The sequence below is a fragment of the Callithrix jacchus genome, chromosome 6 (genome assembly GCF_049354715.1).
Source record: "Callithrix jacchus isolate 240 chromosome 6, calJac240_pri, whole genome shotgun sequence".
NCBI lineage: Eukaryota > Metazoa > Chordata > Mammalia > Primates > Cebidae > Callithrix > Callithrix jacchus.
The window spans coordinates 65,208,957-65,234,811 of NC_133507.1; positions in this window are offsets into that span (position 1 = coordinate 65,208,957).

The window sequence follows — 25,855 nt, forward strand, 5'->3', positions numbered from 1 at the left end:
ATATTTATTGAATGTGACACAATATAATCAAAGAATGCACATAATTAAGTGCCATAGCTTGGAGCATCTTTGATGCAGGAATTCTTCTGCTGTTTTTTATTTTATTTTATTTTATGTGATTGCTTACCGATTAGTTCTCTATTTGCTCCTAAAGAATATACTTAAACACTCAATCAATGAATAACCTACAGCAGTTTGTTGTAGATTCAATAATGCGGAATGGTGCATTGTACCAGGATAGTCAGATATACCCATAGGGAGTGTCAGTGGTCAAAATGCTTCCATTGCCAGAAGGTAGTCTGAAAATGGTCTGGAAATTCAATACAGCATTGACCCTATGTTGTATACATGATCTACAGTTAGTTTCTCAAGCATACTTGAAGTTTTGAAAAGAGCCATTAAGAAAAAAAAGCTAGGAATTTAAAAAAATCTATTTAAATGAGTTTTTTTGTTGAAATAGTTTTAAATGTATTAGTTTAAATGTGCAGAACAGCAAAATCTAATCATTTGTTTTTTAAGTGTATCTAAAATTATTTTATTTTAAAAATCATTTAATAAAATAATTACAAAAATTTAAAGTTACATAAAATATTTATTTTTATATGTATAGTTCATCTATTTCACCCTTCTAAAATCTGATTATCGAGCAACAAATAGTTGCAAATAAACCTTTGTGATGTCTGTCTGGTCTCTACTACATTGTTTTTCTGTATTTCATCAGTGGATTAAGAATAAGATAAGTAGCAAGACATCTAAGTAAGCAGATTCAAGCCATTTACCTAATGTCACACAAATGTGTTTGCTTTTTCCTACATTCTGAGAATTGCCAGTATCTTTTTATTTAAACGCATATCAACTTTACATGTTCTAATTATTAAGTGGTTTCATTTGTGTAGTTATTCCAAATTGCTTTAAGATGACAATTTTGTTAGTCTGAAGCTGGAGTAAGATTAGGAATTAGAATTCCTACTAATAGAAAAAACCCCAGAAATTGGCAATATACTTAGGTTTATAAAAATTTCTCGTTATCTTCATTTACTCAGAGTTCCTTTGCAGAGCTTGAATAAAGTGAGAATATACATTAAAATGATATCACATTAAATGAATCTTAACACCTGTTTTGAAAATTGTAGGTTTCTCATTTTCAAAATTATAAAGATAGCGACATTTCCTTTTAATGAACTGCAAGTACACTTAAATGTATTATAGTAAATATATGTAAATAATGTCTGTGTATACACACATATGTGTGACCATATACTTTCAGTGTTTCACTTGGGGGATAGTAGATAAATAAACAAGACGTAAATGCCACACACTTTAGAAGCTGGTACTAAAATCTTAGTTCGGCATTTATGGTTATTTGGTCAAATGACATGGACAAATCACAAAATCATCCTGTGATGTTGGTGCTGTGAATAAAATTCTCTGGTGAGCTTTACACAGCATCTCATTGATTTTTATTATGCAATTTTTATATGTTAGTTTCTGACAGTGCTTGATAATGATAATAATTTGAATGTTTTTTTTTCACATTGGTTGACAGGCTTACCTTTTTTCAGCATATAAAGTACTTTGGGAAGTCGCATTAAATCTATGGCTTATCAATTAATACAGTGGTTCATTAAGACCTCTTCACAAATCTGCATAAGGAAAGTGCTGTTTACCTAGTTACAGATGGAGAAATGGTGGTATAATACCAGTTAACTAATCCACACACTGAAATAAGAGTTAATTGTAATGATTCATTGTTTTTTCTAGAAGAATTTCTTCTATTTTAAGATAAAGACTATGCTACTCTATAAAGTGAGATTTAGCTGATCTTAATCTTATGAAAGATGAGAATATTCAAAGTATAAATGTTTATACTTGCATCTTATGAACACATCTGTATGTAACATATGCAAGGTGCCTGGATTTGGACTAGACACATAGTTAGATGTGTAACAGATGCTAACTCTTTTTCTCTATTCTGGATTCTACATTACATTACAAGAATTCTAATGTTCTGTGCTTCTTTTTTTTTTTAATGAGAGAAGACCACATTTTTAAATTTGGACAAACCAACTGAGAAATTATAGTGTGCCTTGAAAATAACACATCCTGTAGAACAAAATTTACATAAAGACTGACCTGATGCAAATTTTGTATAAGGATTGAGCTGAAGGTGGTATAAGGACTAAAAGTACTAGAAAAAATTCACTCCTACACTGGTACATGATCATAACCTGATAGTAATATTCCTTAAGATTGTTCTCTGGTTTACAACTAAGTAGGTTCCAAGAGGACAGAGCTGTGAACTTGTTCAGTTCATAGATTTTGTTTATCCAGGAACAAGCACAAAATAGGTGTCCAGCAAATATATTTCACATGAATGAACAAAACGCTACTTTCTCCCTTGATTTTTTTATCTTTATAAAGGCATGTAAATAAATTAAAATTTTATAAGATTTTGTGATATTTTAAAAGTAATCAGAACATTCCATTTTAATTCTGACTAAATTACTGTTATGATTGTTGCTTTTTTCTAAGACTGAAGCTAAACCTGTTCTACTATGATTATGATTCAGGCTCCTTGTGCTGAGGAATCCCTAATCTGCATTTCTTTTTTCACTATTCTCCCTTGCTGAGTGATATTATACCTAGCACAATATTCCTACCTCAACTATGGGACCTGTAGGAATTTAATGATCTTAATTTATGGATCCTCATTTATTATGTAGTGTTTTTAAACAAAGACCTTTACAAGATGTGAGTGAGACAATCAGAAGAACTTTTCACATAACTAGAAATTAGTGCATGCTCTACTTTCACTGATACATATATTTACTAAGAGAGAAAAAGAAAATTATCTTTCTCTCTTGTTTTTTCCCCCTTTTTCTGAAACCAAAAAGCATTTTGTTTTCTAGAGCTCTATAAAAGTTCAGCACATAAAAGGTTAGGAGCCTGACTTTTTTCTGTCGTGTATATCTTTGAAAAATTGGTTTATGAAGAGTCATACATCATGTAGCTGGACATATGGGAATAGTTAAAGATTAAGGTAAATAGACAAATTGAACTGCTTTAAATCATTTTCCTGGTTTCAATTTTATGAAAGAGCTTATGAACAAAAGCTGACATTAAGCAATCACAATAGGTCTTCTATATGTTTTAGACAGTGGTAAAGACTTTAGTGTCAGAGAGTGTTGCATCACCAATAGTTACATCAATTTGATTGGTGTCCAGATTTCAAAAATGTTACCTTGTCAAACCATAACCTTTTCTAAGTCTTTCATTTGTCATTGTTTTGTAGATTATATCATTTATTTTACATTACCTGTATCAGAAAGCATGCATCATGGATTATAAGATTGTTTTTATTGTATGTTGGTTGTTTTTGTTTTTAAAATAAAATTAATACTGTAGGCATTTGTGTTCAAAAGGGACTAATCAAATATTTTGGAAGGAAGTTTGATTTCATATAACAAACATTACTGTTACTTCACCTAAAGAGACCTTTGGTTCCTCTTTGCTTAAAAAATACATTTCAGAACCATTAGGAGAACATTTTAAATAAATTGAGTAAATATACCGAACTTTTCAAGGTATCTAATACACTAAAATCCTGTGGAGAGAAGCTGGCTGCTTGACTTTAAGGTAAGTCCTAGGAATTTGCCCAGTGGCATGGTGACAAACCCCTACTCTTATGAAAATTGCTATGGGATCTTTAATGTCCACACAGAAGAGGAAGGATTTGAGATTTTGTGGTCTCATTTGAAAGACCCCTACATAGTAAACTGCATGGAACTCAATTTATCTACCTCAGAAAGAAGAGAAGGCTTTGTAGCTCCTGTACCTATAAATCTAAGAAATTCTGTGAATATATGCCTTCATATTCATGCAGTACCAATTCCCTTCTTAAAAATAATAAAAATAACAAGGTCTATGATCATCACGTTGATATAGATAAAAATCTATTAACTTTTCATCATTATCACAGCTCTCCTATCAAAGTGTAGACATTTGTGGGGCAAGCTCACCTGCCCTGGTAGCTGTGCAGAGGTAGATGAAGATCTTTTACATACTTCTTTGTTGGTTTGCCTTTTATAGTGCATGTGCTTGATTTAGGAACTGCTGATGGTAAAAAGGTAATTTAAGAAGACTACAAATATTTGCACAGATATGTGAACCCAGCTTATAAGACATTTAGCTAACAGTGTTTCCCATATTCTGAGCAATGTGAGTGACAGGAAAAAAAGTAACTTCTAGAAAATGTTGACCAAGTTTAATTCAGAGTTTGATCTGATTTTCTGTCAGGTTAACAGTCTGAAGACTGTTACACATGAGGTATTGTGCACATGTTAGCTTTATTTTTTTTTCCAAACGTTGTATTTGTCAGAAAAATACATAAGAAATAATGTAACAAAGTTTGCTGAAACACCTCAGGATGTAAAGGTATAGACTGTTTCTCCATAAGAGAAAAACACTATCATGTATATTTTGATAAAGTTATAGCAATTTTGTGGGTTGGGAATTTCTCTGGAATTGGGTGCCTCTAGCAATTTTGTCCTCAGTCTTTCCTTATCTTAAACACAAAACTGTTTTGGTTTGGCAGTTTTGATTTACTTAAAGGCTGAGAATTTTGTTTTCCTTAGGTCAGGTTAGCTAAGTAGCTTGTTTATATAAACACCATTTATGATTCCATAAAATATTACTATAAATCCAAATTTTGAATTCCTCTACTACATCTTTAGTACACCCACCCGGAAAGATATATCTGTGATTTAAAAGTGAATACATGTCTTTCCTGTGTTTGTTATTTATGACCGTGAAATTCTATTTCAAAAACAAAACCACTGTTTTACAGATATCCTTTCATATTTTCAGTAGGCCTATTTTAGTTCAATGTACTCAGGTTTATGATGTGATTTATTTGTGACATAAAGGGAGTTAAAACTAAGAAAAAACAAAAGTGACCATTTGATCATTTGAAAGGGTCTTTTTTGCTCACTTTTACAACTGGTTTATAAAACAAGTCAGATTAATTAAAAATTTGGATTCAGAAATAGTTTTTTTTTCTTTTTCATTGTTACTGGAAACAATGTAAATTCAATATTTCATTGTACAGTAGGCTTTGGGTGTGAAGTAATCTTTTTCTTTAAGATGTTGTCATTAGTTAAGTTTTTCTCAGTTATCCCGGCAATTTATACAATTAACACATATCCTGAAATATCCATAAAACTTGACAATGTATCAGTGAAGCAATACTCTAATAAAGTTAATGCACTATTATAACTTAAAGAAAATCTTAGATCATTTAAAATTTCTCCAGTATGCTTGATCACAGAATAATATTAAAACATTTTTAAGTTTAAGAGCACATTTAGGTCACTTGTGATGACAGATATACTTTTTAAAGGTTCTTAATATTGGCCTATAAAGCAAGTGTCAATGAGCTTGAACTGCATACAAATGACTTTTCTGCCTTCCACAAGGTTCTTCAAAGCTGTGGGCACTAGGGGGTGCTCTTGGAACTAATACTAACAATGAGAGCACTAAACTTGTTCTTTCAAATCAATACTCTGAAGATCCAAAAATGTTTCGAATGAAATACTATATCGTTATTAGTTTTAACATTGGACTCTGTGATTGTCATCAGCCCACCTTCCAAAACAAATTACAAAATCAGTAATTAAAGCAAAGAGCTCCATAGCTTGACAATTATTTGTTGCTGAAATCGATTCGCCTCCCCTTCTACCCTTTTAAGTATTCTCCCACTTTTTCTTCAGGATGTGTGTATATATATATATATATTTATAAATGACAAGGAAAACAGGCTTGCCAGGCAATTAACACTTTCTTTGGAATTTAAATGTGCGATCAGAAAAGTTTGTTTCTTAAAAGAAATGTATCAAGAGTCTGAGGTCCAACTTTTCTCATGGTGTTGTGAGGTATTGTGAACATTCAAGCACGCTTACACATGAGGATACACGATCCTTATAAATGTTGCTATATACAAAATTGTAGAATCATCACCCCCTTTCACCCCCTGTAGTTATTTATAAAGGCGTCATTGGTAGTTGCCTTTCTTAGACCTTCCCTGCAGGCATGATCAGACTCAAGCAGGCAGCTATTTCTCTTTAATTTTCCACAGCAAGCCAGTAATGCTTATGATTATTGTGAAGTCAGGAAAAGTTTAGTTTCATCAAGTGACATGTAGTGATACAATTAGTTACTTAAGCACTTCTCATAAAATGTTCCACCATGGAACCCAGTTTGTCAGATGCAGCTAAATATTAGCATCTCATATTAAACACAAGAGTAAAACTGCCTCGTGGAAAGCACAGCTGACAGCTCTCAACATGAGCTGAATGATCATTCTCAATTGTAATCGATTCTGTAAGTACTGAACACAAACCCCCAGGCAATTGAAGAAAATAGGATGATGAAGGACTGCAAACTAATATGTTACACATCTTCATTGATTAGACATTGATGAACCATTATTTTACTGAATGATAAACAGCTAGTGGTAAAGTAACTGAGCTTGTGATTTATTTACATCTTAGACAGAGCTGACTTCTTTATTCAACTGACTGTGAGCTAGTGTTAAACCAGAAGAGAGCGATAGCTTGAGGATCCAGGCTGCTGTTTTCTTTTCCTTTCTTTCTTTATTAAAAAGAATTCCTCTCGGGCAGTCTCTCTAGATTTCTGGCATGTTTCTATTAGAAACAAATTTAAGTAGATTTTAAAATGATCAGCCAAATTCCAAAATACAGAACAAATACTTGTGGTATAACTACATTTAAAGGGAAGAACATTTTATAGACTTGGTATTTACAAGCATATTGATCAGTGTTTATTGAACTTTTAATTTAATTCTCTCTTCTCTTCAGTGCCTTATTGGCAATTGTACACATTTTTAGAATGAGTCAAATAAGGGTGTCTATGTGTCTGTTACTTATTTTTCTTCTGTGAAGCATATATTACTTTAGAATTGTGAATCTATTGAAATGTGATACATGTAAGGTGGCAAATATTTTACACTATAATTTTTGGTTCACATAAAATTTGAATATTATAGACAATCTTAGATTTATGTTGCTAAATCTTGCAGCAGTGTCATAATTCTTAAGGCCATTTCAGTAGATCGCAAACAATATGTCTAATGGAAAAATTTGCTCTCGAATTGTCAGGCAATCTTTTTTCTATTATAATGAAGAAAGGAAAGAAAGATACTCAGTGAAATGAACTGGATTAGCGCTAAGTTAAAACTAAATTATAATGAGACTAGCTTCCTCCCCCTTCCCTTTCTCGAGTACTCCACATTTTTAGGTTTTGTGGAAAACGTTATTTATAAGCAGAAATAATTAAGATGTTTTGGTATTCGTCATCATAATGGTCACGATAAAGACTTTTGATGTTCAAGAAAGTATAATTTGCTTCTCCATTTGAATTTGATTATAAATTAGCTCTAATTAATGTTCGCTTAACTGTTACAGATGTGTGCTATATGTAGTTAGTTACCAAAGGGGTAAATGTAGAAAATTTGTTCTGTAGAAGTATGTTAATTTAGAGTAATGATTAAAATGTCATTAAAAAAATAAGAGAAATCCATTACCATTTCCAGTGTTACAAGACAATTTTAACATTTATACAACTTAAGGAAAAATTAGTAAACCATATCATTTAAATTAATAAAGAGATGCATTCAACACCACCCTATTAGTTCTTCAATTAATAGACTTGCAATTGTGAAATTTCATTGTCTTTTGCACTGTACTGCAATTATAACTCTAAGCTAATAAATCAGATCCGTTCTTTATGGGCAATGCCAACTTTAGCATAATAAATAGATAAATAGGCTTTTCCCCAAGGAATTTTTGTTAGTCTCATCTAAGATACTAGACATTTGTGTACATATATATTATCTCAAGCCTTCCAACTAAAGATTTGGCGTACAGTTTTAGGATCTAAACAATGGGGTAGAGAGAAAAATGCGTGAAGTTAATTCTATATTTTTGATTTTGACAATTGGAAAGCTGGTTCAGTTGTTAAAGAAATCCAGCTTTACTTTTTTTTTTTTCAGACGGATTGCCCAGGCTGGAATGCAGTGGCACAATCTCGGCTCACTGCAAGCTCGGCTTCCTGGGTTCCAAGTAGCTGGCGCGTGCGACCACGTCCGGCTAGTTTTTATATTTTTAGTAGAGACAAGGTTTCACCATATTGACCAGGCTGGTCTCGAACTCCTGACCTCGTGTTCTGCCCGCCTACGGCCTCCCAAAGTGCTGGGATTGCAGGCGTGAGCCACTGTGCACCACAGAAAGTAAAGCACCACTGCTTTACTTTAAGGGAAACAGACCTGTTAAGTTTTAAAAGAGGAAGACTACCTAGTTGGGAAAACACGTGGTGCTCTGACTTTTACAAAGGAGCTAAGTATAAGCTTGACTCACCGAGTTGCCCTTAGTTTAAAGTAGATCAGTGGATTCATGCTAATTATAAATCACCTCCTTAGTATTATTTTTAAGGTCTGAGCTAAGTTCCCCCTTAGCGTTTTACAGTGCTCAGATCTTAGGAAACGCAAAGTGTTGATTGGCTAGTGGAGCATGAAGAAAGAGCAAAATAAAAAACCATCCAACAGCCATATCTCAGAGGGAGCTTGGAACCCCAGAGAGAAGTCTAATAGTGTGCTGTTTCCTTGTCCATCCGTGTTCAGGTGAGAGCACCACTGCAGGGGTCTGTGTGTAAATGTAAAAATCAGAAACCTAGAATTTTAAAAAAGCAACGATGATGTGATATTTGCACAGCAACTCCCCTTTGGGGAAATTAAAGACACCTCCTTTGGTGTTCGCTGTCATTTCCTTTGAATGAATGTGAGTGCGTGTGTGTGTGTGTGCGCGCACGCATGCACTCCCACGTGTACGTGTGAGTGTGCACACGGGTGCGCTTATGTGGAGCTATGTATGCTCTAGTTTCTTCAAGCATATTTAATATCTTTAAATTTTTAAATGAAAATGTAGCTGTCAATTTTAAACTAATTTGGATGGACAGCAATAAAATGCAAACCTCACTTCAAATTAGAATTTTCAGTGAGGATTTCTAATGGAAAGTAATTGCTGACAATAGGAAATGACAAATTACTAATTACTTAGTTCAATTAGACTTTTGTGCCTTTGGTCCTAAGTGGCAAGCATACAGCAAATCTTGCACTTTTATAACAATTAATGACACTAAAACTATTTAAACTGCCAACAGATGTGAGTAAGAAGACATGAATTGAAACTTACTTAATTTACATACTATCCCTATTTTATATCAAGTAAATGGTGTTCAAGTTTTATGCCACAATTAAATATTACTGGTACAGTGCAATTTTCACAGAACTTCATAGGGCAAAATATCACTGTTCAAAAGCTGGTTGTAGTTAATGCTTCCTTTTTTCTTATCACAGCAGTATTTCTCTTTAAAATATTCTTAGAGAATGAATTCTATCTCTACTGTATTCATGGTTGTACACCAGTGTTAATTATGTAGTGGCATCCTTGGTTTTGCTTCTTATTTTTTTTTGTCTATTCTTTTCATCTTTAATTTCCTAACGATCTACTTAGAATCCATATATTTTCTACTTCCTTTCTTTCCCATAAGACTAAGTCAGGTGTGGTTTGTGAAAGGAGTTTTTTTTTTTTTTTTTTTTTTTAGAAGTTCAGTTGCATTAACTATCTCTGTACTCTTAACTTCTGGCTGTAGCTTATGAAGACCTTAATTTGCTATTTCAAGGGCTACCTTTTTTTCTTTTTGTAATTTTGATTCTGCAAATATGGAATTAAGAAATGTTTCCAGTTATAATCAGAAAGATTTTTTTTTTCCTCCGTAGGTCTGCAGCCCATTACGCTATTGCCGATTCATGTGGAGTAAAGAAAGTCAAGGGATCCAATTATGTTTGCAATGATCAATTTCCCTATTAAGATTTTAAATATATTTATTCTTTTTTCAAAGCATGTAAAAAAGTATTTACCAGTGAAATGAAAATAAAAAGGCTGATCAGTAGTGAAGCAAATTCACCTGGCATCTTGTGCCTACGGAGTAAGGAGAATACTTTCAGGAATTAAACCAGCAATAAAAATAAACTTGAAAGGTTGTATAGCAAAACAAAACACAACACAGATACAATTAAAGACTTTAAAATCATTGCATATGTAAGCAAAGAGGTGATTCACTTGTAGAAACCGAAACTGGCTATTATAGTCCTGAGTTTTCCTCTGGGAATTTCTTTAGCCCATGAGATTCTGTGCATGTCATTAAGAGTTCAGGCATCAGGTACTTAATCACCTTTCCCAGTGTCCTGGATAAAACTGCAAACATCCTATCCAAATTAAATGTCTATTTCTTATTGAGATGGCATGTACTGTGTGTCATATTAGTATTGAGAATTGATTATAATTGGGGGAATGGACGCTTTTTTTGTTCTAATTCCCTTGTAAACAAGAGAAAATGTAAATATACTTTGTTTTATCATATGGATGCAGAAATAGGGGCAAATCAGAGGGTCCTAAAACTTGAGAACAAACGTATTACAACAAGTACTTTCTCTAGGGCTTTTGCTTGATTTTTGCAGGTTTTGTTCAAGACATGTAATTAAGCTATTGTTTAGAAGCAACATGGTAAACTAGATACAAATAATCAAGGATAATTTTTGGACAAACCTCTGTTGTTTCACCACAGCTGTAGTTTTCTTTTCTCACGAACCCTGTGAACTTTAAGGGCTAGAAATATAACAGAGAGCATACTAGATAATAGAGGAAAAAGGAAAAGCTTAGGCAGGGGGTAGGAGGCCTGGGCAGGGACAGAGGAAAGAAAGACTTTCACAAATCACAAGAAAAATGGCACTGGCATTGTGCCTAAAAAAAGATAATGTGGAAAAGAGGCAAGAGCAGCGATAGACTTAGCAAGTATATTTAGAGCAAGAATGACAGAAGAAAAAAATGGCCTAATTAGAAGAGAGGGAAAAAGGAGAGAAAGGGAGCGGGAGAGGGAAAAGAAGAGGGAGAGAGAGCAAGTGCAAAGGAAGTGTAAAAAAAAAAAAAAAAAACAGAAAGAAATAAGCCTAGGGAAATTAGCAAAACAGATATGAGGCTAAGGAAGTATCCTCACTTGTGCCACAATACACCGTGAAAATAGAATGTTTCGGTTGATTTAAACATCCAAGGAACAAGTCCTGTCTTTCTCAGTTTCCATCATCATTATTGAGACATAAACAACATAAAGGTATCACTTTGATAATCTAGATTTATTTTCTGTGGTTACCTGAGGAATTGAAAGGTGCATACTATCTATATATTATGCTTTATGAAATATATAAACTTGCCATAAGCCTATTTCCATATAATTTATATTGTGTACATGGCTTACACATGTTCTGTGTTTAGTGAAAATTTGGAAAAGAAGGTTTTTAAGCTCAAAGAATTTTGAACACAATTAGTTTTTGAAGAGGCAAGCATGTAGAATTCCTCAGATTTTGAGATTTTGAAGAATTGTATTGTACATGTTTTCTAAACTTGATATTTTAATATTATATATAAATAGTCAAATATACATGGATACTTAAGATTATGCATATATATTTATATATACACATATATATGTACAACTATATATATATATATTTAAAAGCTTATGGAAAGGACATATTCTCGAGTTGCATTTTTTTCACAAAAAACCTTACTTAAATGAACATGGTATTTTTAAAATTACATTTCAGTTGAGGAATACTCAAGCTTGATTCTGGTCATGTGTATAATCTCTGGAACTGTTGGAAGATTGTTGTCAGCTATTTCCTTCCTCCCTTCATTTCTATTTTCTTCCCTCCCTATCTTCTAGGTATGTGAGGCCTCTAATATGTCCAACATGGGCCTATTTGGAAGGGATGCCCAATGGATGCCCAATTTTATTCTGAATATCAATATGTGACAACATGAGATGAGAGGATCAGGGCAAGATATCCTTGAAATAATCTTTGGAGGCGCTCTAGAATATTTGTAATCCATACCATTAAAGAAAATCTTGCTATGTAGATGCTGGTAAGCAGTTCATATGTACTCTTGACTGCTCCTTCAGTTCAAGATATGAAGATTTCAGACAATTTAGTAATGTCTTGATAATTTGTGTAATATGCTCCAACCTGGCTTGTTCTATGGATGGTTGACAACATTTAGGAAATTGGCTAATCACTTACTGCAACTACCGAACATCTTAGTAGAAACTTTCGCAATAAGAGGCAGTTTTTGATGTGCATGAGGCAGTTTTTGATGTATAGACACATATGTACATAGACACATATGTACATATATACATATATGTTACTGATTAGGAGAATTATATAAGTAAAATAAAGATTTATATCTTCTATGAAGTTGGTGCAAACGTAATTGCGATTTTTGCCACTGAAAGTAATGGCAAGAACCGCAATTACTTTCGCACCACATTAATTGTAAAACATGTTTGTCAACTTCCATATATCCGTACAAACTTATTGAGGCTAATTCAAATTTCCTATACGAATTTCCTCAGATAATTGCTTATATACCATGGGAGATTTTGATTGGCTGAATGGCAATATATACAGATATCAGGTTCAAAATCTTTATTTCCACTGTCACCATCTTTATTCCTACTGTGACATTAACAAAGAAAGTATATTACTAGTGAGACGCATGTATCTTAGTACAAAAAATATGGGTTTATCACAGACATAGCAAATGGAATCTGAAATCACAAGACATATTCTTTTAAGTAACATTTTCTCAGTTTCTGCAGGTTTCTGGACTTCAAAAGTGACTCCTCAGAGAATACTTATTGTGCCTGCAACTTCTAGTTATGGCACCTTTTTGTGCATTTGTTGATAATAGGGACTAATATGCAGAAACTAGCTTGACTTATTTTATCTGAAGAGAAACAAGGCATTGCATTTTTGCATAATATAAAGCCAAAGTATTTAGCCAATAAACTAGATGTGCTTTTTGGAATTTGGATTAGTTTAAATTATGTCTATTTCTTTTAAAGTTGAGAGAGGGAAAGGTCTCCTGACAGGTGGGAATTCCTATGTGAGGACATCTCTCTAGAGATGAAGGGCAGGTGAGGGAGACTTGAAGGAAAGAAATATAAAGTGGGGTACTGTGTTTCAAGTACAGACTATTTATTCTAAGTATGTAGTCAGACTTTTTTGAATAAATAATAAATTTAAAAATTTCAACTTCAAAAACATGCAGTATCTTTTTACTTGGTTTAAAAAAATAAAATGAATGTTTCTGTTATAAACAAAAAAATTCTAAAAATGTGTTTATTCATCAAGCAGGCTCTGGAGGTTAAACACACAGATTTGAAATGTACAGAACTCTGGGCTAGAATCAGGAGAAAATTATACTACTATGTCTGCCATGATTGGCTGTGTGATTTTGGAGAAGTCATTTAAACCTTTCTGTGCTAGAATATCCATTATAGAATGAAGATAACAATATCTGTCTTTTCTACATTTGGTATTGTTTTTAAGGTAAAATCAGGAAATATAATAATTTCTTGGCTGACATTTTAGTGGGAGTGATAGGCAAAAAACAGGATAAATAAAGGACATTTATAGAATACTAAGTTTGGTTTTTATGTCGTTAGTATTCACTAAGATATTTTAAACTTGTACTCTTGAAGCTTTAACACTGAAATAATTAAATACACCTTTTCTAAAGAAAACATTCAATATTAAATGATGCTTCTAAATTCAAACATCTTAAAATCATTTAAAAAATTACACAGAAATCCAGGAAGCATCACATTTAAAATTTAAAAGAGGGGAGAGTGAGAAAAAAGAAATGAGGAATAAGAACCAAAGAATAATATTCCTAGTAATAATATTTTAGAATTGCAAAATATTGTTTATAACATGAAAGCTAAACTCACTAACATAAAAAGTAACTTATTTGACATGAAAATAGATTAAGAGCTTTAAATTTAAAATATATTTTGATTACAGAACCATTCAGATACTTGAGCAAATGTATTCACTGTACATTTATATCAAATTTTTATTTATTCTGTACATTGTATCCAAATTGTAATAAATTAGACAGGATAGTATAGCATGCTAAAAACCTCAGACTACCATAAATTACAAAGAAAAGCAGAAAAATCAGAGAATGGGGTAGCCAGAATTCTATAGGCCAGGAGGGCTCTTCTAATTTAACTTCCTTTTTGATTGAGGAATCTCTTTTCCAAGGATCCCTGAGCCTTGGTCTCTAGGCTCTGCCTAATTATATACAGTGATGGGAAGCTCACACTCCTGTGTGGCCATGTACCGGGCACAACATTTGAGATTCACTTTTCACAATCCAAATAATGCATACCAACTAATGACAACTTTGGCTTATATTAAAACTTTTCAAAATTTAGATCATTCTATGTCTTTTTAAAAAACAGAAATTCATTTACATTTGAAAAACAGCTATGTACCATGGATGTGTGGGTGTGAAAGTCAGAATATCACAAACATGGGTCTTAATTAACATGTAGGAATGTATAACTTATAAGGAGACTCAGAACAAATAATTGTTACATGGTATAATAAAAGTAAACATAGAAATATGAACATACTACACAGACAGGGTAAAAGGGGATTTAATAGATTTATAAGGAGATGTCTTGAAATAAGAGAGATGTCACTGAGCAATTGACACCTGCAATGAATGGTGTGGGGAAAGGAATGTAAGGCACTAGAGAAAGCATGTGCAAAGGCCCTGAGTCCAAATAAGACATGTGTAAGAAATTCCAAGAGAGCAGCCAAATCAAGTTCCCCCTTCTTTATTTTTAGAATTGTTTTTTTAAAACAGCCTTATTAAAATACATTTGATATATTTTAAAAACTATACATATGTAATGTGTACAATTTAGTGAGCTTGTAACTGTGATGACACAATAAAAATAATAAACAAACCTATCAGCTCCAAGAGTTCTTTTGTGGTGGGAACACTGAACATGGAATCTACCTTCTTAATATATTTTAAAAATGAATGACATCATTGTTTATTGTAGGCATCATGTTGTATAGCACAGGGCTCCCCAGCCCCTAGGTAGTGGATCAGTATTGATTTGTGGCCTGGTAGTAACCAGGCTGCACAGGAGTAGGTGAGAAAGGACAAGCAAGCATTACCACCTGAGTTTTGCCTCCTGTCAGATCAGCAGCAGCATTAGATTCTCATAGGAGCATACGAACCCTATTGTGAACTGTGCATGCGAGGGATCTAGGTTGCAGGTTGCCCACTTCTTATGAGAATCTAACTAATGCCTCATGATATGAGGTGGAATAGTTTCATCCTGAAACCATTCCCTCAATCCCCCAGTCTGAAAAAATTGTCTTCCATGAAATCAGTCCCTGGTGCCAAAAAGGTTGGGAACAATTGGACTAGCAGATCTCTAGGACTTATTCAGCTTGTATAACTCCAACTTTATACCCATTAAACAGAAATTCCTCATTTCCCCTTTCCCCCAGCTCCAGGCAATAGTTTGACTATTTTAGATACTTCATATACATGGAATCATGCAGTATTTGTCCTGTGACTGTATTATCTCACTTAGCATAATGTCCTTCACGTTATCCATGATTTTTGCATTTAAATCTAATTCATCTCTGTTTGTTAAACTTCTCATTGAATGGTTTATGAATCCACTCTATGAATGAATATTGAGTACTAACCTTATTCCAGGTGCTATTGTAGGTGTTGGGCATAGTGCGATGAACAAAACAGGCACAAGTTTCTGCTCTTATAAAGCTGGCATTCAAGTGTGGGAGTAGTAGGCAATAAACAGGATAAATAAAGGAGATTTATAGAATATTAATGAATACATGTTAAGAAAAACATGTAAAGTAAAGGGAAACAGGAAATCTAGGGGAAGAGGAAAGGTGCTAGAATTGTAGATAGGGTAAGCAAGTGACGTCTCACCAGGTAGAGGTGACAAAATAGTGAGACATTTAGCTTTTTGGAGTTGATCATTCCAGGTAGAAGAATGGGATAAGTCTTGAGGGCAAAATATGCCTGGTATGTCCAAGGGACAGAAGGAAGACTGTAACTAAAGTGGAGTTAGCAAAGAGGAGGTTAGAATGAGACCAGAGGAAAAAGCTGGTTTTGTATGTCACTGCAAGAAACTTGAGCTCTTACTTTGGAAAAAACCCTGGAGAATTTTGCATAGAGAAATGACATGATGTGACTTATGTTAGAACAGGATCATTTTGACTGCTGTCTTGAGAACAGACCAAAGCTGGCCATGAGCAAAAAGAAGGAAATCAGGTTTTGGGGGAGAATGGGAGGTGGGATGGGAACAAGGGAAGGTTTTCAGGAAAATGGGAGGTGAGATAGGAGCAAGAGAAGCTGCTGTTGCAGCTGTGGGTAACTTTGACAAGGACGGTAGCAGGCAAGTAGTGAAAATTTGTTCTCTTGAATTTTTTTTAAAAGTAGACAGCAGGTAAGATTAGTTGAAGAATAGGATGCAGAATATTAGAGAAGTCATGAATGACTTTAGAAGTTTTGGTCTGAGGCAAAACTAAAAGAATGGAGTTGCCATTTACTTAAATGGGGAAGACTACTAAAGGAATGAGGTAAGGAGGAAATATCATGAGCTTATTAATTTGAGAGATCAAGTAATTCTCCCAGGAAAAAATGTTGACTAGACAGTTGGACATATAAGTTTAGAGTTCCAGGAAAGGTACAGGTCAGAAACATAACTTCGAGAGTCAACCACATACAGTACAGTAGATGCTATTTGAAATCATAAAACTAGATTAATTACCAAGAGAATTAGTGGAGATAGAAAAAGCAGTAATACAAGGACTGAATGTTGGGGCACTTTAACATTTAGAGGTTGGGGACATGAAGTGGAACTGGCAAAGGAGACTGAGAAAGAGTAGTCAGCGGCCAGTGGGAATGTGTTGAAAGTGGTTTCCTGAAAACCAAGTGAATAACATGGTGAAAAAGGAGAGGGAACACAACTGTCTCAAATGCTGCTGATAGGTCAACATGAGGACTAATAATTGTACATTGGATTTAGCAACATATCAGTCACTGGTGATTGCTATGGCTTGAATGATGTTTATTTCTCTGCAAAACTCCTGTGTTGAAATCCTAACCCTTGAGATGATGGCATTAGGAGGTGGGGCCTTTGGAAGCTGATAAAGTCAGGAATGAGGGGCCCTCATGATTGGAATGAGTGCTGCCATTTTACAGGGATCCTGGAGAGCTAGCTAGCACCTTCCATCATGTGAAGATACAGGGAAAAAGCACTGTTCTATGAACTAGGAAGAAGCCCTTTGTGACACCAAATGTGCTGGTACCTTAATCTTGAACTTCTCAACTTCCAGATGGTGGTAAATAAATTTCTGTTGTTTATAGGCTACTTAGCCTACAGTACTTTGACATTAGCAGCCCAAATGTACTAAGACAGTGATCTTGATAAGAGGAGGACTGCTGGAGTGATGGAAGGGAGAAGTCTAATTAGAATGAGTTGTGAAAACAATTGGAGACGATAACTGAGGTGCAGTGAATAGAAGCAGTTTTTGTTGTTGTTGTTGTTTGTTTTTTTCTCATGAGATTTTCCATGAAAAATAGGAAACAAATGGGGATAGTAATTATGAGCTGAAACTTAGTCTATTTTGTTTTTAAGATGAGCACAATTTATGTACATGGGAATGAGCCAATAGAGAAGGAAAAACAGTTACTCAGAGGAGAGATGGGAAAATTACTAAAGCAATCTATGCATGAAGCAATGACATGATATGACATGATCATCTTGGCTGCTGTCTTGAGTACAGACCAAAAGCTAGTACAATATAGACAAGAAGGTATGGGCTAAAGTGTGCAATGAGTGGAGGGTTGGCCATGTTATGAGATACGTCTCTATGAATTTATCATCTCTATGTGTCTTGTGAGGAATGTCACTTGTTGCTTTTTTGTTCTAGACTCTCTTTTAAAGGGTGTTTGTACAGCAAAGAGCCTGGGAAGTCAGAGATATTATCTATCTCCACTTGGAGAGAAAGCAGGTGTGCTTACTGTAAAATGTAACAATGATAATGTTTTCCTCCGAGGAAAAGTCAGATGAGATATCTCATGTCCTGTTACACAGTATTCCCTAAGCTCAAATTTTGTCACCTGTAATGCAACCCGTTGCATATGCAGATTTTGCTTGGTCCTCATCACATTGCTCTGTGATAATTGAGGTCAAGGAAACTGTATTCAGGTTCTCTAAAGGATCAGAACCAATAGAAAATTTTATATACATATACATATATATTATATTACATATTGAATTATATATGACATATAAGAATAAAATTATTCTGAGGAATTGGCTTACAAAATTATGGAGACTAAAAAGTATAATATTTGTAGTTGGCAAACTAGACACCAAGGGGAGCTGATGATATAGTTGTAGTCCAAAGGCAGGAAAAGTCTAATGGCTATCTGGCATAGAGAGAAAACTCTTTCTTACTTAGCCCTTTATTCTATTAGGCACAGGCCTTCAGTGGATTTGATGAGGCCCACCTATATTAGGAAGGAAAATCTGCTTTACTTAGTCTACAGATTCAAACATTAATCCCCTTACAGACACATCCAGAAAGAATGTTTGACCAAATATCTGTGTACCTGTGGCCTCCTCAAGTTGACACATAAAAATCAACCCTCATAGGAACAATCACAAGAGAATGATAACACTGTAGCTACTACAATTTCTGTGAGTAGTAAATTGTCCTTTTTATCAACCCAGGACTTTCATGGCTTTTGGTGTTATCCACAAAATGTGGTAAGCTAACTTTTTACATTGAAAGTAGAGTAAAATTTCAGACCTTTCCGATTTTGATAGATCACAGCTAGGAACCTGGGCCATTCTCCATGTTAACAGAAGGGTACAGAAGGGTAAGTAGGGTTTATGGACATAGATGGAGGTGGTTGGCTGTGATGACTTCAGTTTCTTCAGTGAAATTGGAAGCAAGATCATTAGAACATACTGAGGACAAGAGAAAGTGTTGATGTCTTAAAAAGACAAAAAAGTATGAAACAATTGTTTAGGAGAGTGAATATGTGAACAGTCCAGGGAAATATCACATAAGCCTTGGTGGTATTGAGAATTACTTCTTCCTGAATTTAAAGTGATACTAGAGAGTATAGTTATGCCTAATTTAGTTGCATTCATGTTTCGATTCAAGCATAGACTTAGATGTAGAGGATGAAAGTTCAATGGAAACACTAGGGAGAGCCAAGGGAGCTAACTAAGAGTCTGTGTAAGACAATGGTTATAATGACAGAACTATGGAATTTAAAGTGGCTAAAGAGGGTAGTGAAGGCATCAGGGGCCGGGAAATCAGTGAAGGGTGATAGATCAATGGACATTAGGACTCATTATCTGAGTGATCAAAGGACTTTGAACTGGTTGTACTAAAGGAAGTGAGCTGGAAAGATTGTTCTGGTTGTCTGTATTATTTATTATTCCTCCTGGAGTGTGCCATTAAGTTCTACTATTTTTCACATTCTGGTATTTTCTAAGTACTTCGCTCATTTCAAAATAGTAGTATTTACTTTATTATCTTAAAGTCAGAGTAATATTATTAAGAAAACAAATGATGTCAATTGTGTGCCTTATTTTTTTAAGTCATTTTGGTTTCTAATCATTATACTTTAAAATTATATTTACATTTCTTTTTAAATGTTTATAAAAATATCTCTTTCAGCATGTTCCTGATTATCGATGTTAGTCTCATAGAAATTTTATTTAGAGAACATGCATCTTACAGAGCAATGATTTCCAAATGTTTTTGATAGTGCACACCTTTCAGTAAAATATTTTTATGCATTTTCACTTCAATGTATTTCTAATTATGTTCTTGTGCTAAAATATAACATAATGCAAATATGACAGATGCACTATAAAACTTGACCAATTATAAGAATTGAAAAGTTTAAAGATAAGTAGAATGCAACAGTTTTTTTACTTTTTCAGTGTGAAAACCTTTTGTTCTCATTATATTTTAGTAATTATATTTTAGTCAATATTAATGTTACTTCTAATTTTAGTATTTAAGTGAAAGTCTCCTGACTATATTAGATCTAATGAGACTATTATTGGCCTTTAACTCCTAAGTGTCTGATGAGAAATGTGCTCAAGGAAGAATAGAGATCTTAGCACTGCTATTTTCTAATTGTTCAGTTGTATGTGAGTTAATAGAATTGCCTTTGATCTGTGGCTCCTGTCTTTTTAAATTTCTTGTTCATTTTGTGAGGGTGAATTTCATTAAAACTAGACAATGTAATCTGTAAATCTACTTAACTGGTGTGCTTAAATTACAATAGTTCAAATATGAGCAAAGGCCACCTGTCTTATTGAACTCCTACTGTTCCATTAGGATGCTTCAAGAAACTATACAGCACATATGATGTTCTCACATTTGAGCCCATTGTGGATGTCCTTGCCAATCTGTATATTAAATATTAGTATAGCTTCATATCTTTTTTATTTCCAGGATAAAAATACTAAGATAAATTATCATATTTTATTGCCAATTGATTTGGTTGGCTCTGTGACCCACCCAAATCTTACCTCAAATTGTAATCCCATGATCTCCACATATCAGGGGTGGGACAAGGTGGAGGTAATTCAATCATGGGGATGGTTTCCCTCATGCTGTTCTTCTGATAGTGATTGAGTTCTCACAAGTTCTGATGATTATAAGTATCTGACATCTCCCCTGCTTGCAATCACTCTGTCTTGCTGTCCCGTGAAGAAGGTTCCTGCTTACTCCTTGCCTTGTGCCCTGATTATAAGTTTCTTGAGGCCCTCTCAGCAATGCATAACTATGAGTCAATTAAATGTCTTTCCTTTATAAATTACCCAGTTTGGGGTATCTCTTCATAGCAGTGTGAGAACAGGCTAATACAGTAAATTGGTAACAGGAGTCAGGTATTGATATAATACACCTTGAAATGTGGAGGTGACTTTGGAACTGGGTAATGGGCAGAGGTTGGAATAGTTTGGAGGACTCAGAGAAGAGAGGAAAATGTGGGAAAGTTTGGAACCTCCTAGAGACTTGTTGACCAAAATGCTGATAGTGATATGGACAATGAAATCCAGGCTGAGATGATCTCAGATGGAGATGAGGAGCTAACTTGTTGGGGACTGAAAAATAGGTCATTCTTTCTATGTTTTAGAAAAGAGACAAGGGGCATTTTGTCACTGCCCTAGAGATTTCTGGAACTTTGAATTGGAGAGAGATGGTTTGAAATCGAAACTCCTGTTTTAAAAAGAAGCAGAGCATAAATGTTGGGAAAATTTGCAGCCTGATGAAGCAGTAGAAAAGAAAGATCCATTTTCTGGGGAGAAATTTAAGCAGGCTGCAAAAATTTGCAAAAGTGACAAGGAGCTGAATGTTTATCACCAAGACAATGGGGAAAATGTCTCTAGGACATGTCAGAGACCTTCATGGCAGCCCCTTCCATCGCAGGCCTGAAGGCCTAAGAGGGAAAAATGGTTTCGTGAACCAGTCTAGGACCCTGCTGCTCTGTGCATGAGCAGTCTCAGGAATTGGTGCCCTGCACTCCACCTGTGGCTAAAATTGGCCAATGTACAGCTCAGGCCACTGCTTCAGAGGGTGCAAGACCAAGCCTTGACTGTGAGTGCACAGAAGTCAAGAATTGAGGCTTGGAAACTTCTGCCTTGATTTCAGACAATGTATAAAAATGCCTGGATGTCCAGGCAGAAGTTTGCTTCAGGGTGGAGCCCTCATAGAGACCCTCTGCTAGGGCTGTGTGTGGAAGGAAAATGTGCTGTTGGAGCCTCCATACAGTGTCCCCAGTGGGGCACTGCCTATTGTAGCTGTGAGAAGAGGGCCACTGTCCTCCAGACCCGAGAATGGTATGTCCATCAACAGCTTACAGCTTGCATCCTGAACCTGGAAAAGCCACAGACACTGAATGTCAGCCCATGATATCAGACAGGAGAAGGGCTGTACCCTTGCAAAGCAACAGGAGTGGAGTTGCCCAAGGCCAAGGGAGTCCACTTCTTGTATCACAATAACCAATTATCATATATATTCACAAAAATTGATGTGAGACATAGAGTCAAAGATCATTTTGGAGATTTAATATTTGACTGCCCTACTGAATTTCAGACTTTCATGGGGCCTGTAGCCCTTTCATTTTGGCCAATTTCTCCCATTTGGAATGGATGTATTTACCCAATGCCTATACCCTCATTGTATCTAGGAAGTAAATAACTTATTTTTGTTTTTTCGGGATCAGGCAGAAGGGACTTTCCTTTCTCAGATGAGGTTTTGGACTTAGACTTTTGGGTTAATGCTGGAATGAATTAAGACTTTGGGTGACTCTTGGGAAGGTATAATTGGTTTTGAAATGTGAAAGGGACATGAGATTTGGAATGGCCCCAGGATGGAATGATATGGTTTGGTTCTGTGTTTCCACCCAAATCTCACCTTGCATTATAGTCCCCATCACCCCCTGGGTTTAAGGGTGGGACCAGAAGGTAATTGAATATCAGGGGCTGTTTCTCCTATGCTGTTCTCATGATAGTGAGTGAGTTCTTATGAGATCTGATAGTTTTACAAGCACCTAGCACTTCCCCTGCTTGCACTCACTTCATCCTGTCACCCTGTAAAGAAGGCTTCTGCTTCTGCTTTGCCTTCCACCATGATTGTATGTTTCCTGAGGCCTCTGCAACAATGTGGAATTGAGTCAATTAAACCTCTTTTCTTTATAAATTACCTAATTTCACATATTTCTTCATAGCAGTGTTAGAACAGGCTAATACACCAATCCTAGTGAATTGTCTTATTTTTCTCCCCACTGGGGTACCTATTGTCTAACCATAAAATAATAAACTTTATTTTTCCTTGCCACATATATGAAGTAATATGTATAATGTGCTGAGTAGATATTTCACTAGTAAATAAGCCCTTGATTTAAAAATTACAAATCTGCCTATTTCCATTGTTTGATACTTCTTTGCCTTCTGTGATTTCTCATACAATTTTTGACATCTTTTGAATTCTGTCATTATCTTGAAATAGAATATGACTAAATTTCATCCCGTATGGGACTTATCTGAAAATTTATGGATACATACATTTTTTAAATGACTTCCTTCTGTGTGTAATGCCTGGCTATTCTGCTGCTTTTTGTTTTCCCCATGTTATTCTAATATATTTTCCTCTTAATGTTTTTTTAAACAATGCATATATAGTACACTATTTAATATAATATGTTATAAAAATAAAGCTCCATAATTATTAGTCCCATCATAATTACAAGGAACAAGGTTAGGTACCTTTACTTTTATTAATTCCCTCAATTCCAATCTCAACTCTTAGAAAATCTAGAGCTATCTGAAAAATGTGCAGCCGTGAGTTGACACCCTTCTCATTGATTGGGATTACTTTCCTGTCATAGAAAAGGAACTTAGTTTATCTAAAGAACATATGGTGAATGCTTATTCAGTGAATAGTATACAGATACTGAAATTCCTCATGCCCCTGAAACTTCATTCCCTAGTATGTGTCCTCTCACTTTATTCACATTTACTAAAGATGTAAGGAGTTCTCTTGTTATTACTTCCTCACTTTCTTTGCTGTAGTTCTCACCTCCACTTTTTCAATGGCTGCCGGTATCTTTAGATTCTATCCTTAATCAAATGTGATTGTTGTCTTAGGTAATTTTGAAATCTGTCTTTCAGTTTTTAAATTTGTAATAGAGTAGAAAGGAAATAAAAAGTGAGAATGCTTTTAGTTGATTCTGTAATTTTCCTTTTTTTCATGCTATTGTGTTTTTCTTTCTGGCTTTTTCCTCTGCTAAGAAAGTGACTTCTTACCCCCCTCATTATTTTTTTGTGATCACTGTTCAAACCCTTACAAGAGTCTTTTTTTGCCAACTATGTTCCTGTATCCCCCATTGATGACAACTAGAGGCTTGTCTGTCAGTATATATAGGGCAAACATGGCAGCGCCTTTCCTTTAAACTTTCATTATGTTTAGAGAGAAAATGAATTTTCTATTAGTTTGTCAAAAACTTAGGAAACTATTTAGAACAGACAAAAATACAACTTAGATTTCAGAGGGAGTTTATATTTCGACACTTCAAATCATCTGACATTTCTCCTTTTAAGAGAACAGTTAATTGATGAGGGAGAACTTGGAGGCAGGCTCTTTGAACAGATTTATTTGACAATTCCTGTGGTTCATGTTCATATATGATCATTCAGGCTTCTGGAAGATTGATTACTTTAAAATATTCTTAAACTAGTTCTCTACTCTGAAGCAAGTATACTTTCTTTAACCTATTGTGACATATATTCACTGAGAAGATGCAAAACTTAAATACTTTTTGGAAGAATGAAGATAATTTTTTAAAACTTGCATTGAGGTGGCAGGATTGCAAAGGCAAATCCATAACTAATTGATAATGGTAACAGAAACTTGGTTGGGACTACTAGTTTTAAAAATAAAATTTATTGTTTTGTTTCTGAATACAAAAGCGATGCATATTGCTTCTAATATTTAGGAAACATACAAAAGAAAAGGAAAGCTAGATAGCCCTGATAGAATTTTTTATCTTCTTGAAAAGTTTATACAGCATGGGAAAGTTAAGTTTAATTTTTGATATCTTTTCCCATTTCTTTAAGGGTCAACAGTTTATTCAGGTTTTCCAAATCAATTATAATAATTTTTGCAAAATCAGTTTTGGTAACTATTTTGTCTTCCTACAAGCCTATTGTTTTTATCAAAAATTTTATATTTTTAATTATTGCTATAACAGTACGTTATTTTCTGATTTTTCTTTAGAACTGTTTTTACATTTGCGTATTTATTTGTGTGTTTGAAGAGTCTTTGATATCAAACTTCTTTTTTAAAAATATATTATTTTCTGCCCTTAATTTATTACTTTCATTTATTTATTTTTAAAATTAAATTTATTTTGTTCTTCGTCTTTTTACCCCAAGCTATTCAATGACGTATTAAGTTCATTGAATTTTATTCTTCTTTATTAAATAACAACAGCATTTTAGAATCCTTAATTTTCTTTAACGATAGATTTGGCTGCAGTTTTTTTTTTTTTTTTTTTGGTCTTTTGTAGTTTTTGTGCTTTCTTCTGTTTTCTGGACCAGCTTTCCAGTAGCAGCCTGGAAGAGGAGGCATGATCTAATCACTGTGGTGCTACTCTCTTGGAAGCTCTTGCAGGAATGAGCGAAGTAGTAAGAACTACAGCACTATTTTCTTCTAAGAAGTGCCCATTTCCTTCTAAGATAGTGCTTTCCATGCTTCTCACATAATGGCTCACACAGACAATATATATAACATGTACAGCCCAATGGGGTAAATGGTTGAAGCTACTTCCAGCTAAAATGCATAGTTTAGAAGCTCTGGGGCCTGGGGCCTGCTCCCTGCCCTTGCAACTAAAAGAGAGCAGCATTCCTGGTACACCTGTAACTTATTCTTAGAAGACCAGTTAGGAATTTCTACTTTTAGAAACTGTTAATACCACTTTCACCATGCTTCACATGATTGTTTGACTCAATCAAAGTTAGAAGTCAAAGCCTCCACAATTACCTATTATCAAGTAAAGTAAAAAAATTATTAAGGCCTAATTTACATAAATTAAAATTCTTCCTTCTTAGGGTACAGCTGTATGAAATATAACTAACGCAGAGTCATGCAACCACTACCAAAATAAACATATGGAATAAGTTCATCAGTACAACGATTCCTTTGCATCCCTTTGTGGTCTACTCCCCCTCACCATGTGGACTTAAAAAACTACTGGGCTATAGATTTGCCTTTTTCTGA